The sequence below is a fragment of the Amblyomma americanum genome, chromosome 2 (assembly GCF_052857255.1).
Source record: "Amblyomma americanum isolate KBUSLIRL-KWMA chromosome 2, ASM5285725v1, whole genome shotgun sequence".
Lineage (NCBI taxonomy): Eukaryota > Metazoa > Arthropoda > Arachnida > Ixodida > Ixodidae > Amblyomma > Amblyomma americanum.
The window spans coordinates 91,824,698-91,831,565 of record NC_135498.1 but is presented as its reverse complement, the minus strand read 5'-3'; positions in this window follow the sequence as shown (position 1 = coordinate 91,831,565).

Genomic DNA, 6,868 nt, shown 5'->3' with positions numbered 1-6,868 from the left:
GCGGCGCGCGTCGGGTTTCTTTGCTTGTCGTCTGTTGTAGTTAGCAGTAATGAACCCAGACCTCGAGGCGTGACTGCTCGCTCTTACGGCCGCGATGGGGCATCGAGGGTAGGTCCGCCGGTGGCGGCACCTTTTTGCAGCCCCATAGAATGTGATCGTATCCGGCTATCTCGCCGCATTCTTTGCAAGTTGGATTGTTTTGTGTCGGGTACATGTGAGCTAGTTTTGACGGGCTAAAGAAGGCTGGAGCCGACGCCACGTTACCTCCTGCCTTTTGTCGAGCTTTTTGTCTGGTGGTGGATATATCCTCTTTTCCAGTCTAAAGTGCTTAGTGTAGTCGTGAAAGGATATGAATGCATCTCTCGTGAAATTGGGGTACTCAACCTGGCTCACTGCTCGGCTGACATAACCTCGAGCTATACTATGAGCCAACTCGTTTCCCCTGTTTCCCGAGTGTGCCGGCACCCATATTAGTTTCACCTCTCTGGTTCCAGTCTTTATGCCTTAGGATTCGTTGTCTCCTTGGAGATCATACCCCTCGCGAAATTGTTTATAGCGACTTTGGAGTCGCTAATTATGGTGACTGCTTTAGTGTTAACCATTGCCATGGCGATAGCCACCTCCTCCGCTGTCACCGAGATCTTTGTTTTAACCGAACCGGCCATTAATCTTTCACCCGAGTCGTTCACGCTCACGACCACAAAGGAGTCGCGTCCTCGTATTCCGCCGCGTCTACGTAGGCAGTGTATTCCGAGCCTTCGAACTTGGCTTCAAGGGTCTTTGCTCTTGCTCGCATCCTGCCTTCGTGAAAAGCAGGGTGCATGTTTTTTTGAAGCGGTTTAATAGTGAGTGAGTTCCTCACTTCAGTCGGTAGTTTTGTCTGCGCGTTTTTTTTTCCGGGATTCTATCACGTAGTCATAGGCTGGCCAGGATCTTACATCCTGTATGTGTGGTGGCGAGCCGTCTTAATTGTGTGATTTAGATGTGCCTCGCACAGTTCCGCAATGGTGTTGTAGATCCCAAGTTTAAGAAGTCTTTCCGTTGGGGTGCAGTGTGGTAGTCCCAGGGCTACTTTATATGCCTGTCGTATGATCCCCTCTATTTTATTCTTTTCCGCCAGCCTTAGCTTGAGATAGGGGATGGCGTATGTAATTCTGCTTATAACAAAAGCCTGAACCATTTGGCACAGATCTTTCTCTTGGACTCATCGTCTTTCGTTGGCTATTCGCCTTATCAGCCTGGTTGTCATGTTAAGTCTGTTTATTGTCTCTGTGTTCTTTCTATTGTCCTGGACTATCAGTCCCAAGACCTTGACTTTGTCCACTCTGGCTACCGGTGTCTCATTGACCTCTACCAGAATGTCTCCTGCGTTGGTATCGCGTTTGCTAGCCCCGCGGATCACCAGAAGTTCGGATTTGCTGGGCGAGCATTTTAACCCTGCCCATTCCGCGTATTCCTCGACAATGTCGATCGCCTCTTGTAGATTTTCTTCTATTTCACCATTATCCAGACGCCCTACCATCATTGCCTGTGTGCGTCCCTATTGTGATATCACACGAAACGATATCACAAGAAACGAAACTTGTCGAGGTGACATAACGCAGAAGCCGAAGACATCCGAAGTCAATCCAAGAACCTCGCTTGTTTGCGGTGGTGTGTGCCATGTGCGTGCTTGCTCCGGTGTTCACCTATCTTTTATGGTAGCGCTTCAAAAAATGAGCCATTTACGCTCACTGGCTGTGTGCTTGAGAGTACCACATTGCATCTGTAGTGTTCGGGTGAGCTGTTCATTTTTTCTAGCTGAAATGCGCACCGATATTCGTGGAATGTCAATTTTGCGCACAAAGTTAGACGAACGAAAGCTCTCGGTATTCTCTTTTTTGTTTATTGGTTGGGAAAGTGTCGTATGGACCAAAACTCGTGAAGTTCTTGATTGCATATTTTAGTGCCTTTATGACTGCAAGGTTTTGAATGACTTGAGCGAATGAGAGCGAGTAACGTTGCTAGTAACTACGCCATCAACGTTACTATTATATCCCATTGTCGATTTAGCAACGGTATTGATGAATTCAGCCACATTCTAAAACGTTAACAGTCGTTGTGTTCTATTCCCTGTTTTTTGCGCAGACAATAACTAAGGTGAACAGCGCTGTCTCGATTCCCCCAAATATCACCGAGGCTCTTGAGACTTCTGAGCTCAAACACAAGCATCACCCTGGCGCCAGAAAGCGGTTGCAGGTCAAGCTACCAGAGAAATTGCTGGCCGCAGTCAGTAGAGTTCTGGAAAGTGAGTTGCTTCAGACCATCCAGTAACGGACTCACTCTGCATATTCATATACTACCAGCGTTTCAGCTCTGAAGAAGAATTCCGCTCTTGAAAGCCTCGCAGACCGCCGCCGCATTGCCAGCCTCTATTTGCTCCACAAGTTTTTCCATAGTTCTCTAAATCAACCACCCTACATTACTCATCCGAACCGCATATCTCACCGCACTGCCCATCCGTTTCAGATCGCCCGCCCTGTGTCGCGTACTGCAACTTTTTCAGGTTCATTTTTTCTCCGAACTGTTGTGGACTGGAATTGCCTCCCCACCGATATCGCTGCCATCACACACCTGTCTGCATTTTCAGATACGCTAAACAATTATTTCAAAGAAATGACTTGTACTTGTTGATCAACATATTGACCCACCCCTTATGTAATACCCTCTGAAGGGGGTCTTTAAGGTGAATAAAGTGAAGTGAAGTGAAGTTTCATTCCAATTGTCTGGTTTTTTCACGCACTCAGGTGCGACAGAAATAAATTAAGCTTGCCAACAGATGCAGAACTTGGGCCTAGAACCCCAGCAGTGAAGCGCAAAAACGCAGAGAGCCTTTCCTACTGCCTGGCTAGGGTGGCGGCACGGGCGCGATGCTAGTAAACATGCTAGTAAAAGGCGCGGCAGCGCCCCCTGCGGCGAGGAGAGGCGTTTTGCTTCAGCCGAGCCGCTGCCGCGCGCCTCCGTTCGCGCCACTAGACCAGTATATTAGTTCGCTATAATTCAGGTGCAAGTAGCTGACGAACGCCTGCTCCGCAACCACGTTTTCTCCGGGTGTCGCATTGAGACAGCCGTTTGGCATCCGCGTGCATCGGAGATTAGGCCGATAGTCGCAGGGCGCAATATTGCACGTAACTACGTCGTAAACGAACGCCACTTCGAGAGGGCAGCTGCGCTTGTTTGCCCTGCTCGAGCCCGCCGAGAAAACAGACGCCGCGACGAAAGTTGTGGGTTTGGTTCTCGATTCTGTGATAAAAGTTAGGATAGTGTCAATGACTGGAGCGCTTTCATGAAACAAGAAAGTCGCATTTAGTTCAGACACAATCGTGAGGAAGTGATCGTTGATCAGGCCTCTCGCTGCAACGTCTGCGGTCCGTGAGCACACCGGGTAAATATCTGACAAAAGGCGCCCCTTGTGTCTTGTGTGAGATTACTCTGCACACAACGCACACACATAAGCGCACTTAGGAAGCCTTGTTACCACTCTGGAGCAGTCGTTGTTTTGCACAAAGTTGGTAGTCTAGATTGGTAGTATAGATTGTCACAACGGCCCCTTATAAGGCAGCAAACTGGGCTTGGTAGTTTTTCACTTTTGCACTGCGCGCGCCATGTTGAGAAAATTCGACACGAGAGTACCTGCTGTAGCTGACACTTGATAGTCCGCGCTTTGTCAGTGTCGTGTCTCTTCTTCGTGCCGGCATCTGACAACACAACGCACGGTGCAAAAATTAGCGAGCTGTTTTGGTAGGGATCGAGGTTGCCGCGTCAGAGCGCGAGCTTGCAGTATCACCCTGACTCAAGCGACGAGTTGACTTCATCCACGACATAAAGACACCGCCGGCAAATAACCGGAAACAAACAATCCGTATACTCGGAATGCTTATTGGCGAGGATGGAGGAGCCAAAAGCTGGATTCATAACACGGTGCTTAGTTGCCATCAGGCCTTACATCTTATGCGCCGCGTCTCTGCGCGTGGGTGGGGAATCAAAGAGGTGGGACTCCGTCAGATAGCCCTTGCACTCATAACATCAAAAATACTGCATGCATATTCCTACATGCGGCTTAACGCGACCCAACGCCTTCAGCTTGAGCGAATCAATCGGAAGGCGATGCGCCTTGTTACTGGCCTACCACAGTTCTGCCCAGTAGAGGACCTACACGCATGCAGCAAAATCAATGCCCTACAGGATGTGGCAGAGCAGCAATTGCAAGCCCAGCGTGTCCGTCTCTCCACAACGGCGGCTGGCCGTCAGATCCTGCGGGCATTAGGCTACAACACTGACAAATTAGAGATGCTGTCGTCTCCTGCCCCACCATGGGAACTAATCGATTTAGTAGAGGGTATGCCACTACCAAAGAACATGGGTTCAGCTAATCCCCAAAGGCGCAAAGCTGCCGCTAAACGTCACGAGAAGATGTCATACAAGCTAGCCCAGGAAGGGGCTATCCAACTATATACAGACGCCGCTCAGTTTCAACTTGGCGCCGCAATAGCTTGTCACGACTCTGAGTCAGATACCACAATAGTTGAACGGCTCTCCGAGGAACACACTGTCACTAATCTCGAGCTCATTGCCATACGCCTTGCCATTACTCGAATAGTAGATCGACAGGATCCGGCTCCATGCACCTACCATTTTTACACTGATTCACAAGCAGCGTACACCGCATGCCGCGCGGGGGGAGCAGACTATGCCGTTCTCAGCGCAATTCGAACGGAAGCCCGACGCCTGCGAGAGGAGGGCTACACTATTGTTATTAGATGGATTCCTGCACATGAAGGAATCACTGGAAACGAAAAGGCACACCAGGCAGCGCGCGCTGCAGCTCTTTCCGCACCTTTGCCTGGATGCACACTCGTTTCCGCTTCTTGGGCCCGTGATGACGTTGCACATCCGTCGTCACCTCCTATGGATAGGGCCGAGACATGGCATCGCGCACAATGCTATCGCCGCCGCATCCTCCAGCATGTGGCGAACCCTGAGCAATTATACCGCCGCCCGCCTAGAACTTTCCGAAGGGTAGAGGCGGTACTCCTCCGCCGCGCCCAGACTGGCCAGCTTCTGTCGCCAGCAAAGCTCAACCTCATCAACCCGCACTCATACCCAACCCTCAATGCCAGGCATGCCCGGCCAGAGGCACGGCTGAACACCTTTTGTGGCGCTGCCCTGCTTTTGACGTGATGCGGGAGCAAGCACTTCAGTCCCTGGGCGGGCACCGACCTGGCACCTTGCAGAAATGGGTCGATTCACCATTACACATCGGATCATCGGACGCACTCCGGCTCTGGCGGGCTTTTCTCCTATACTTCAAGGAAGAAGAAGGGCCTCGCCATTTCTTCGCAGAGCCGACCACAGGACCACCCCACTTCGAAGAAGTGGAGACCGGCCCTCCTCCCCCTCCCCCACCTCCACCTCCATGAAGCCCCTCATTTCTGCCGCAAGGCTAGGCCTATTTTATGCAGAAATAAAGACGTTTAAAAAAAGAAAAAGACGCCGCCTGGGTGGCCATGTACGATTCCACCGAAAAAATGAAGCGCATGCCCCAAGAATTTATTTCAAGATCAAAGAAAGCACGAGGTCTCATCTGTTCATTCAAAGTTGAAGCAAACTCAAGTGACCGTCCTGCATTTGTTTAGGCTGCATTTGGTCAGAAAATTTCGCCAGTCACAAGATTGAAATCTGAAGCATCACATCAAGCTCAGATATGTAGTACAGCTCGGTAATTAACGGCTCCGCGCAGGTATATATATGCGGAGTCCACAGTTAGGTAAGAAGCACCGAAGACGCGCCGCAGCTATCTAGTGGGCCGGGTCCCCAATATCTTCCCCGCAAATGTGCCTGAACTGCATTCGGCTCTCCCTTTTTCACCGAAGCGTTGCTGTCAATGACCGCTACTATCCGAGCTTCTATCCCAGAATCGAGCGGAACCAAACCCACGACCACCTTTCGTCGCGGCACCTGTTTCCTCGACAGGCTCGAGCAGATGGATGGATGGACGGATGGATACGGCTGAACCCTTTAAATTGGGCGGTGGCTCAAGCCACCTAGCCATGACATGAAATTTTACTCTTTTCCTGATTTTAGCCGCCAATCAGATAACCTTCGCTTGGTTACTTCTACCCGCTTAAAATCTACTTCCCCTTCACTGTACTTAACCCCAATGACTTATATAAATCAGCACCGCGGCTTTCCACTGTAGGGCGAAGCCCTTTACAGCGAAGTATCAAGTGTTCAGCCGTTTCCTCCTCCTCTCCGCACGCAACGCACAACGTGTCTATCTCGTATGGTACCTGACTTCATATGTCTTAGTCCGCAAGACTCCCGTCCTGGCTTCAAACAACAAAGAGCTTCCCCTACAATTATCATAGATATTTTCTTTGGCAATTTCCTGTTTTAAAATCCTGCATGTTCCCAGTGCTTATTTCGTCAGCATCCGTTTTCCACAGAGCTCTCTCTGTTTCCTTAACCTTTTTGTTAACTGATAATTGCTGATTTGCCCCCCTACTGCTGTCCAGATATTTGCTTGTCAATTTTCTAGTTCGCTTTCTCCATTTCGTGTCAACATTACTTATATACAGGTATACGAAAACTTTCCTAGCCCACTGACAGCAAACAAGCGCCGCTGCCCTCTCGCGGCCTTAAGTGCGGTGAGGCGAAATATTTTCAGCGCGGTGTTGTTGTTTGTGTCGCTGAGTCGTTCTGAAGATGTTGATTAAAGAATTCAGAATTGTTTGTAAAACTTCACATTTCTTTATTCGACACAGTCGAAATCAGCTGGATCAAAATCTGCCTTATTGGTTTTTGTTTATATTTTATATCTATTTTCTTT